A 12,888-nucleotide genomic window follows, 5' to 3' on the forward strand; every position below is an offset into this window, starting at 1 on the left:
TAACACGCCGAATAAATAATAATTCACAAGTCAAACAACAAAAATCAGCGTTATATTTACAAAATTTTCACAGGACTAGTTTCGATGGTTTTACCGAACCACCATCCTCAGCTGCAAAACCGCAAATGAACAAGATAGGAAACAATGATTAGATAAGATAAGAAAGCCTGGACAAGAATAAGCAAGTGTCGTCATCTGTTGGTGAAACCAGAACTAAAACATAATTTCTTTAAAGGCCGAAGGCAAATTTGGATTGGAATTAGGATCGTTAACTAGAACAGGAAGATTTTTATGAATGTGAAATGCCTCTAGAAAGTCCACTTCTCCAATGGAAGATGTTTTTTGAATAATTTTGGCAGCAGAAAAATTGAAAGTGTGATTTTCGGACCAACAATGTTGAGCAACAGAAGACTTCTGTGTTTCCTTTTTTCTAACATATGACTCATGTTCCTTGACGCGAAATTTTAAGGCTCTCTTAGTTTGACCAATGTAAATTAAACCACAATGGCAAGGAATCCTATAAATACCCCAGGAATTCATATCTGGAATGGGGTCCTTGAGTATGGAACTCGGAATTTTATTGATGGGAGAATAAACAACCCGAAAGTTAAATTTCTGCAAAATATGTGCAACTTTATAGCTAATTGATGCAAAGAAGGGAATGACAACAGAATTTTTATAATCTCCTAAAACAAGAGTATGCCTTTTAGTGTGTTGAGATGAGAATTTTTTAACTGCTTGATTAATAATGTTGGGTGAAAAGCCCCTGTCTGTTGTTTATGTTTTGTATATTTGGATATTGTGCTTTGCTTGTATGATTTCATGCATTTTGCTTACAAACGTTTTGCTTTCTTTTCATTTCAGTGAGGGATTTTTCTGCTGTTTTATGTGTGCTTTATTATTGCTTAGTTAATTTAGTTTTATTTTCTGCATTGTTTATCATGCCCTCATCCGTTAATCGTTTCACTAAATTACGCCTGAAACGGCAAAAATTCCTGAATCATCTTGACTTTTTACTTAAATGTAAATGTAAAAAATTGATCCCCGATTTTATTCAAATCAAATCTAATCAAAAACCTTCGAATCGCGTTTCAAGAATTCTGTTAAATTGCAAGCTTACCTTACTTCGGTCCGTCATAAGGGATACACTTCAACAATTGTCAAAAATTTAACATGAACTCTATAAGCTTCATCTGGACCTCGCTAAAACATATCCAAAATTCACTGCCCTTGAACAAAAGTCTTGGTCTAGAACGGAGAATGCAGTTAACCGTCATAAAAACACCCTTGCAGTTAAATTCGAAAAACTTCTTTTACAGTCTTCCAGTTCAAGTAGTTCAAAAAATCTTCCCATTGTAAACATCAAGCCAATAGTTAATATTTCTAATGTTAGTCTTTCAGAAGAACAAGAGAGAATTCTAAAATATAATTTTAACTTCTCACAAACCTGTAAACCCTCGATTCCAAAGATTTTGGCTCCTATCGAAAAAGCTTTCAAGTTCAGTAAAGTTTCAGATTCACAGAAAGAAATGATTAGGCATCTTATCGCTCATAATGTGAAATTCAATAATAAACCTTTGAAACCAAATCTAACTGCGAGAGAAAGAGCTACAATGCGCGAAATTCATTCTAACCCAGGGCCCACCAGCGGCCGAGCGGTAAAGTCGCTGAACACTGGTAGTTCGGTCCGAGGTTCGAATCCCGCGAACGGGCTGGCTGCATGGGCGTTTTCGTGGTTTTCCCCATGTGTAACGTGTATACGAGCCAGTTTCCCTTAGAAAGTCCTCCACGAAAGGCACCCCTCCTCTTAGGCAAATAGCCCTAGTGTGCTTTGCCATAATTAAATACACCACACCATTCTAACCCAGATATTATCATTTCAAAGGTCGACAAAGGTGGCCGGATAGTCGTCAGGGATAAGAAAAGAACACTTACATCGATGGTGTAACTAAACTCTTAAACGAAGGACCATATAATACGATTCCTCAAGATCCTTCACCTTCGCACTTGTCAAAATTAAAAACTGCGGTCAAATCTTCGCAAATTATTTCAAGCAACTTAAAACATTCGATTATCCCATCTGTTGCGAATTGTGCCAGGTTATATGCTCTTTCCAAAATTCATAAATGTGGTATTCCTTTCCGCCTTATTGTATCAAATTTAGGTACCGCCTCGTATCCATTAGTTAAATATTTAGTTTCTAGATTTTCCACTCTATTAGACAATAACACTTACACCATAAAAAATTCAATAGAGTTTGTAAAAAAGGTTAAAAGCATTTCTTCCAGTAATTTACTCATGGTTTCTTTTGATGTAAAATCATTATTCACCAATGTCCCAGTGGAGGGTGCATTAAGATGTCTAGAAACCAGACTTCGCGAATTTCATTTCTCTTGCATCGAAATTGATGAGCTAATTTCTCTCACTCAACTCTGTTTGAAACAAACACATTTTGTTTTCCAAAATAAATATTACAAGCAAACTGAGGGATTAGCCATGGGAAGCCCCCTCAGTCCCATCCTGGCTGATATCTACATGCATTATTATGAATCAAAATTGTTTGAAACTTTAAACTTCCCGGCATGGTTCCGCTACGTAGACGATACTTTTATCCTGTTTGAAGATAATAAAGATGATTTAAATAAAGTTCTTTCAACAAATTCTATTGATCCTGCTATTCAGTTCACTTTTGAACTTGGGACTTGCAATTCTCTTCCGTTTCTCGACATTCTGATCACACGTAACACATCCAACTTCAGTACTACGGTTTACCGTAAACCTTCATCAGTTTGCTTTCCAACACACTTTAAATCATGTCATCCGACTAAACAAAAGTTAGCTTCATTTTATTCCTATGTTTTCCGTGCTCTTCAAGTTTGCTCCTCCAAACTAGCCCTTGATGAAGAACTAAATTATTTAAAAACGATAGCTATTGACAGGGGCTTTTCACCCAACATTATTAATCAAGTAGTTAAAAAATTCTCATCTCAACACACTAAAAGGCATACTTTTGTTTTAGGAGATTATAAAAATTCTATTGTCATTCCCTTCTTTCCATCAATTAGCTATAAAGATGCACATATTTTGCAGAAATTTAACTTTCGGGTTGTTTATTCTCCCATCAATAAAATTCCGAGTTCCATACTCAAGGACCCCATTCCAGATATGAATTCCTGGGGTATTTATAGGATTCCTTGCCATTGTGGTTTAATTTACATTGGTCAAACTAAGAGAGCCTTAAAATTTCGCGTCAAGGAACATGAGTCATATGTTAGAAAAAAGGAAACACAGAAGTCTTTTGTTGCTCAACATTGTTGGTCCGAAAATAACACTTTCAATTTTTCTGCTGCCAAAATTATTCAAAAAACATCTTCCATTGGAGAAGTGGACTTTCTAGAGGCATTTCACATTCATAAAAATCTTCCTGTTCTAGTTAACGATCCTAATTCCAATCCAAATTTGCCTTCGGCCTTTAAAGAAATTATGTTTTAGTTTTGGTTTCACCAACAGATGGCGCCACTTGCTTATTTTTGTCCAGGCTTTCTTATCTTATCTAATCATTATTTCCTATCTTGTTCATTTGCGGTTTTGCAGCTGAGGATGGTGGTTCGGTAAAACCATCGAAACTAGTCCAGTGAAAATTTTGTAAATATAACGCTGATTTTTGTTGTTTGACTTGTCAATTAGTATTTATTCGGCGTGTTATTGTGTCTTAATTAACAGTTTAGTAGTTAACTGGCTCAGGAAATATCGTTTCCTTTTCAAATTTTCAAGTACGCCCTCCATTTTTCGAAACGTTCAGTCAGTCGATTATTCCGTTTTGTAATATTCACCGATCTCGGCACCATAAAGAAATTTATAAGTTGATCGTTTTGCGCATTGTACATATAAAACAATAAATTAAGAAATATAAAGCGAAAGATGTATACTTTTATTTTTGTTGTCAATATGCACTTACTTAAAATGAAAGGTTAAATAGAACGAATAGAAATTTAATCTTTGGAAAATTAGGCCAGAAGACAAGAAATTCTGGAAACCATCTTCCCATAGAAAGATGCATCATACTGTTGTCGTTTTAGCGCTATAGAAATACTACACTTTACGTGATAATAAATACGCTGACTATGAATTGGATGTATAGCAGAGATGAAGTGCAGTAAATAAGTAATCAAAGCAGTAATCTGTTTTAAACCTGCTGCATTCGGAAATAACACGTTTCTTAATTGCAAATAACTGTAGTTGGTTAGCAAAACAAATTTAGTAGAATTTTCCGAACCGAACCTGATGTATCTTGAATACCAGGAACACTTCCCATATGTTCACGCAGTGAGGCGATAACTGGTTGTACTAATTGCTTATGATTCAAAGATATTGCTCTTTTCAAACAAATCAATAAATGTTGCTTAGTTACTACAATAAAGAAAAATTTCCATATTTGTCAAGAGGTGAAAGAGAAGTTTAGTTTTAGGCGAATATTAAGGAACTGGGAATTTTTCCAGAAGCGTGACACTGTCAATGGAAACTTAATTTTTGAAAAAGACTAAGAAGAGTTGCATTTGGAGCGTTTTCAATCTATATCTCATACTACATTTTCTTGTCTATCCATTTCTATATGGTAGCTTCAAAGTTTTCTGTTTGCTCAGGAATTATAATAAACAAAGGAATTCATAATTTGCCATTTTTACTGATAGCAGACACAATCGTGCACGAGTATATCATTGAATTTCAGATGTTTAAGTGCTTTCAAAGTATTTTGATCCTAAAATATAAAGTGTACGTCCTCAACGAATTTTCGTATTTAAGCTTAATTAGTCTGTTAAATATGTCATCATCGGTTACCTGTAAGTCTTTTATGAAAAATGCCTACATCACTTACAAAAGCAAATGCTGTTTTCTGGGTATTGGCATTTTCAGTGATAGGATGGCGTGAAACTTTCCGTATTGTTTTCTTGATAACAACAAGAAATTAATGTTTAAATCTGCTGAATTAGGTTCGAGATGCATATGTTACATGCATTTACAAATATCTCAATATCTGTAATTTATTCTCAGGTACGATATCCTTTAACCCAATGGTCTTCAAACGCTGTCGACTCATTAAATCTATAAAATAAGCAATAATTCCCCTGTTTTCTATTTGCAAAATCTCTACCACTTTCAGAGAAGTAAATGTCAAAAAAAAGCATTATATATATCAATATTACAAACAATGCCTGGAAAATGGAAATAAAATCATTATTTCGTTATATTTCTTAATGAAAATCTTTCGTACAAGTTTTTTAAATATAGTTATTGATTACTACTACATTCTCGTATAATGCCTAACAGGCGGAGCACTTAAAACAAATATATTACTACTACATTAACGTACGTTTAATGGTGGGGAGCAGAGTAACACAAACTGGCAAAGTCTGACGTTATCTTCTGACTTCCCATTCGATACTTATTATTTATTATTATTTCTGTATTTTGTTCATGTTGCTGTATTCTGCATGAATTTGTAACCAAAAATCAAGTTCTTCCTCCTGGTATTTAATTTCCAGTGTTGAGTCTACTGGCACTCACGTGCCAGTCACCTTTTGAGAGAAATAAAAGAATATAAAAAATAATCTTGAAAAATATATAGATAAGTACTAGTCCCTTCACTTACGTCAGACTGAGGAGGGTGCTATTCACAAAAAACAGATCTACTTCATTTTGTTTGATAAAACAACAACATAAAAAATATAAAATAATTTAGTTAGCTATGCAAAACTGTTAGGTATTATTATTATTATTTTTTTTTTTTTAATTTCCATTTTGATTTACAGAACAGCTATAGAAGTTGCATAAGACTCCAAGCTTTGCATAACAGATTATGCTTTAATCTCAGCTGTTTCGGATTCAACTATATTATAATAATTTATTTCCTTATCTTAGACGAAAATAATGAAATTATTTTTTTTTTTTTAAATTATAGGTAATTTATCGCAAAAATTTCTCAAGATAATAGGGGGACCGGAAAGTAATGTCGCTTTTTTACATTAAATTCAAACAATTTATAACAAGTTTTTATTTTTAATCAATAATATAATCACCCTCGTTATCAGCAACCTTTTGCCATATAGTATGTAGATTTCAATCCCAGACCGATAAAAATCAATTGGTTTTTGAGTAAAATATCTTGAGATGGCATTTTGAACATCATCCAAATTTTCAAATTTTTTGAAAGAAAGTGTGAAAACTAAGAAAATGTTGTAGGGATCGGAATAAATGGAAATCCGAGGGTGCGATATCGGGCGAATATGGTGGGTGAGGTAGTACCTTCCACCCCAATTCATTATATTTTTCCAGTGTTCGTCTTGCACAGTGTGGTCTTGCTTTGTCGTGTTGCAGAACGACGCCTTTTCCGTTGACAATCGCCAGATATTTTTCGATCAAAGATTGGTTAACTAGATCAAATTGTTCACAATAAAGGTCTACATTAACAGTTTTTCAGGTTTCAGCAATTCAAAATGAACAATTCCGCGAATACTCCACCAAACACCCCCAAGTGCCTTTTCGGGATGTAAACTCTTTTAACCCCTATTAAAACTGCCTTTTGAGTTTTGGATTATGATATAGGACTTATTTTTTTGTCTCCACTAATCAAACGATCAAAAAACGGTTCTGTATGGTGCCGTTGAAGCAATACATTGCATGTGATGGATAGGTTGGCTTTGCTCTTTTCGGACTCATTTTGGGGGACTCGAACACATGCTTTGCTTATTTTTCCATTCTGCTTTAAATGTTCTTGGATGGTCGACCAAGGTTGGTTAAGAGTGTTTGACATGGATTTGCTTCCACTTCTGCCTTTAGCATGCTGTTGTCGACATGCGCAGAAACGACATTACTTTCCGGTCCCCCAATTATTTCTTACTTGAGAATATAATCAATAACTTTACTTTTCTCAAAAACTTTTCCAGATTAAAAGCTTGCTGCAGTGTTATGATAAAATACCTTTCTATGATACATCAGCCTTGCAATAAAACTGACCATCTTAATGACCGAATCTAAATGCTTCTCTTGAAACAGCCTTCGACATCAGAGCTTCACGCTATGCGTAAAGCAGCTTTTGATCTTACACTCGGAAAATTTTGTCTCAATTTTGAGCATTTTTTTTTACTTACCCTTTCAGCTACTGCAAGTGCACCGTATATGAAAACAGGAAAATAACTTTATCAAGGCAGTCCATTTAGCACTATGATATTGGATATAGGTGTCGGATACATGTCCAATCCCATTAACACACTGGTCATCAAAATAAAAGGATAATGACAGAAATAAAACGCAGTTGTTACTTAATGAAAAATTATTAACAGAAATTTGTACAAAAGCATTATTTAACATAAATTACAATGTTTACACTTGATTATTCGCAAAATATTGAAATTAAAACCAAATTTACGGAAACTGAAAAAAGTAAGTCGCCTCTTGCGAAAAGAATTTCTCTTTTATATGGTGTATGGTCACCGTGGATAGATATACGTATTCCACACCTTGATTTTATAGACTTTGATAAAGTCGGTAATGTGTTGATCAAGTCTTGCGGAATTGCACATCACTCTTCTAAAAATGCACGTTTCAGCTCCTGAAGGGTCGCACAGGAATTTGGCGAGCTGAAATTCGACTCCCTAAGGCATCCCACACATGCTCAATCGGGTTAGTTAAGGTGACCAATCCATTCAAGTGATATCTTCGGTTTGCGAGTATTCTGACAGCACATATGCTCGATGAAACCGAGCATTGTCATCCATTAACAAAAGCTCTGGGCCAACAGCACACCTAAACAGTCTAACTTGGGTTCTAGTACCTCGTTCACACATTTCCAAGCGGTTATAGAACTTAAGATACACAGCTTGAAAAGGCAGAAAGATATACAGCTCGCTGCGGCCATTTGTCATGATTCCTCACAAAACCATTAAACCGCAGTTGCGGAAAAGGGATATTTCACGGATAAGACAATTTGCGTGTTTCTTCCTCTCTCCAGATTAAAACATGTCTAGAATCACTGTTCAGACTATATTTGGACATGTCAGTAAACAATACTCGGGCCCAGTAGTCTTGTCTCCATTGAATATGGCGACGGCACCAGTTTAAGCCGGCCTCTGTGGAAGCTGGACGGAGTGGGACATAACCCATTGGTTTTCTCGCATACAGTCCAACCTCGTTAAGCTTTCGCGCAGCATAAGAGCAGCTAATTCGAATTCCATGGCAGCCTGAAGGTCTACAACCAAATCTCTCGTAGTCGCTTTGCGTTTTCTTCCAGCCGACAAGGACAGAATACGGTCTTTTGATGCAGTTGCTGCTCTTGGTCGCCCTTGACCAGGTTGTCTATCAACTGATTCAGTGCTTAATAAGCGGCTCCAAACTCTAGATATGACAGTTTGAAGGATATTCATATCTTGGGCGATATCCATTTGTGTTTGACCTTCCTCGATTCTACCAGTTATTCGCCACTTTTGACCTTCACTTAGACCGAAATTCTAACATGCTGACATTGCGCACCATATTGTCAATCGCCGAATTTCCGGCGCTAACGTACGTTTGAAAGTGCAATTTTGTGTTCAATTGACTTAATTAGCATAAATAATTACAGCATTGGGCCTGCGTTGCAACGTTAACTTAGTGAGCTTCTCATTATCCGTTAATTTTGATGACTAGTGTTATTGCAGGACATTCAGAGCATGGAATAAGTTTCTCAGTAATCAAATATCAAAAACAAATCTGATTGACTCAACAACTAACATTTCTTATTTACATCAATTGACTCATCAAGCTGTACTGAAAATATTCTTTGCAAATACTTTCAGTATAGCTTCACAGACATGGCGCTAGATACTTGAAAACATGCCACCAAACTGCCTGAAAAGAGAATCGTATGACAATATAACCAAAAATATTTCTTTTTACAGTGCTATCACCCAACACCGATTTCATTATTCCTTGAAGGCAAAGTTATATCCAGAGCAACAATACAAAGCTGCACATTTTGGCTACTATTTAGGTAACTTAAATAATTGATGACTTAATGTTCCTTCAAAAAATATTGCTTTTACATAGCTTGGTATTCCTTAGATGGGTTTTGCTTCTGAGATCTTTTTCATACAAATGACTAAACTTTGTATTTTAAATATATTCTACTCAGCTAGAGACCATACTTTCTTTGCTTAGTTTTCTGCATAATCCACTCGTACAGGAGGGTTTTCAAGTCTTAAGTCTTTTGAACGTATGTCTTAAGCTTAAATAACTATATTATAATACTTATGGATTGATCTAGTAAATTCCATATCGCTCTGCACATTTTTCACACTTAGATTTGGAACCGGTTCACTTTTGCTTTGCTACATTCGTTCATTAATTCATCCCCTTTCTCTTTTAATCAGAACTTTTATACGTAGAATTTGAATTTTTGAAAAAACAACCTTATACACAACACTGGACATAACCCACGTTACTAACCTTGCAATCAAATTCGAAACATGCCAGAATAAAAGTAAAATGGTATTATGACTGTAATCCTACAAACAAGTGTCTGCTAAAAGCAAACACGAGAATGACGCTCCTACATTGTGAATGCAAGACAGGAAAGACAATGCGTTGGGAATTTTTAAAAAAAACGTTGCAATGCAGGAATGAATATGGAAAAAAAATGCATTTTGGAAATCCAGCATGGGGAAAAAAACGGCAGTTTAATTTTTCAAACGCTATCAATTATACAAAATACACAACTTCTCAGAAAACATACACCACAACAGGAATTTTGTTGTAGCACAATGCAAATTTCAAGATAACTTTAAAAGAATTTTTTTTTTTTTTTTCAAGTTTATGTAATGTCCGATGAATGAAGTCATTTAAAATTCTGCATAAAGGGGAAAAGTTAGTCAACTCCGCTGATGGAAAATTAAAATCCTAATACAAAGCAGAAAAACCATTTAGAGGAATGAAATGTACTAATTTTCTTTTTTTTGGGGGGGGGAATAATATATTTATTTGATTCTTGTTCCAAGATCACAAACTGAAGTATGTGCAAGAAGAGCCATTTCAAATATGAAAATGGTGGTACATCATTAAACGCTCTGATCTCTACGATGTTGAATGCAACCATGGCGAACGTGTATGCGTTGTATCGTACAGGTGACGTACGTTATTTTGAGGCCAACCAGCGGCCAAGCGGTAAAGTCGCTGAACACTGGTAGTTTGTCCGAGGTTCGAATCCGGCGTACGGGATGGCTGCATGGGCGTTTTCCAGATGCGTTACGTGTATACGCGCCAGTTTCCCCTAGAAAGTCCTCCACGAAGGCATGTCTCCCCTTAGACAGATAGTCCTCGAGTGCTTTGTCATAGTTATATAAACCAAACTAAACGTCATTTTATGAGATGGAGTTCCAGGCCTGTTAACTTGGTCAGTCAAATCTGCAACGAGTCCCTGTTGATTGTGGATAACGCTGGATTTGCCATCCAATCATGTCCCACAAGTACTCGATGGAAGAAAGATCAAGTGACCTTGCAGGATAAGGTAATATGTCGACACTCTGTAGAGTATGTTATGGCCCCCCAGCAGCAGAATGGTAAAGTCGCTGAACACTTGCAGTTCGCTCCGAGGTTCGAGAAACGGGATGGCTGCATAGGCGTTTTCGTGGTTTTCCCTATATGTAACATATATACGAACCAGTTTTCCAGAGAAAGTCCTCCATGAAGGCATCCCTTCCCTTAGGGAGATAGCCCTCGAGGCTTTGCCCGCAGTCGCATAAAACCAAATCCTGTACAGCACGTTGGGTGACAGCAGCAACAGAGAGACGAGCGTTATCCTATCAAAAATTCCTCCTAAGATTCAGCATTATTTCGATCACTTAGTATCTCAAGAATGGCAGCACAATCGGGAGTCACCAATCTGACTTACAAATTTGCTGTCAGTGTGGGATAATGACGAGCGTGCTCCTGCTGTCATCTAGACCACAACTCCTGGGGTAGATCTAATGTCTCTACGACACTTACAACTTGGAACTAGGCCTCTTTGTAAATATACGGCCATCACTGACACCAAGATAGAAACACCTCTCACCTGAAAACACAACAGACCTCCACTTTACTTTCCAGTGAGCTCTTAGCTTGACACCACCGAACAAGTTATGGGGTCTTCCAGGAATACCTCCCAAAACTTAAAGTTCAGAATAATGATAAAAATAATTAATATCTGTGGTGTGGTGGGAGATGGTCGGAACTTCCTCTAGGACTGCACATTATTCGATCATTTAATATCTAGCGCAAAACTATAACGAAATTTATCAACGATAATCGTCAGACAATACATGTTGGTGACTGAGATTATGATATCTTTTGTTAGTGTGTTTTTGTGAGTTGTTTGATATGCTTTGGTACTTGTTCTATCTTCCTTCTCCTTTAACATTTTTATTATATAATACAATATTTTTACTTCTTTTCAGTTTTTCTTTCTTTCCTATTGTGGTGTTTAAATTCATCCACACTTCTATAACGTATGTGTTGGCATACTTTAGGATGAATACACTTTTATGATTTTCTTTAGTTTCTTTACACTAACTTTACAATTACTCGGGGCTCGGACTCTGATTTTCCGGTTTTTAAATTAAATTTATTGTAGCTTTCTTTTGAACATGGGTGGAGTGTTGGAAGCTCTCATTTCTGGTTGGACTAGGTGTGGATTAATAATAAAGTTATTAAAAGCGACATGGTCGGTTAAGTGGACTGCACCCAAATCAAGTACCATCCATAGTGTTTTCATATACTGACGCTTCCTTTAAATATTTCACTTAGACCTCGAATAAATTTACATGGCTATGTAAAGCGAGTTACGTGCATTGTATTGTGGCAGAAACTCAATAGGATGCATCAGTCATAGAGACAGTAATTAGAAGGCAATTTAACTCACTGGTCTGAATTTAGAACACCAAGCCAAATTTCGCAACACATAGAGCGATGTATCCTATGTCGCACAATAGTGGCTCCTTAATTCACCATCTGGTAACATTTTGCAAGGAATAATGAAAGATTTCGATAGTCCAATGCTAATGCAGACATCTCGTTCACTGGCCACGTCTCCTTTCCAAATGCTCTCACTAACACCAAATGAGTGTCAGAAACAGGGCCGCTGCAACCGCCGGCAAAAAGCATAACGCCGGCTCTGCTGATGAATGCTTGCTAACTGAAACACTATGGTGTTAAGCATATAAACTTTCAATAACAGCAACACCACAGATTCACAAATAATCACAGTCATAACAAAAGCAGCATAATCTTTAAATAGACAAATGATCATTCACACTCTAAAAGAAACTGAGACTAGTTTAAAATCACCAGCAAAGAAAGCATTAAAATTGTCTTGAAATTAGAGAAGCAAAAGAAATTAAGACTATGGTTATGCTGCAATAATGAACTTTTAAACATTCTTTCATATATGTAAATGAGAATTCTTAAAAATAAAACAACATAATCAAAAACAAAACTAACATGAAGACTAACATGAGGAAAATAAAAACAAGAGGTGAAAAGAAAAGGAAACACGCGTTAAAGTTCCAGCTCATGGTGCAGAAAGGTAAACCATGAATTTTCTAACAGAATTATTGAAAGTAGAATTAATTGCACAACTGGTGGTAGGCCTTTTTGCGGCCTGGTGCAAACTTTGTGGCTCCTAAAGTCTGCCACCCAGTGTCTTAATAAAGTTTTTAAAGCTTTCCCACCCTCTAATATCTGCCACCCACTGCTGCCGTGCAGGCTGCACTGGTCCTGATTAACTCTGCTATATGAGCACTGCTGTATACTTAAAAAAGTTTAAAACATTCAAAGAAGTCAAAATAGAAACTCACTCTACATCATAAAATGAGTCCGTGA

Source organism: Stegodyphus dumicola, chromosome X2, assembly GCF_044657685.1.
Source record: "Stegodyphus dumicola isolate Sdum_Otavi_A_Nest chromosome X2, ASM4465768v1".
Lineage (NCBI taxonomy): Eukaryota > Metazoa > Arthropoda > Arachnida > Araneae > Eresidae > Stegodyphus > Stegodyphus dumicola.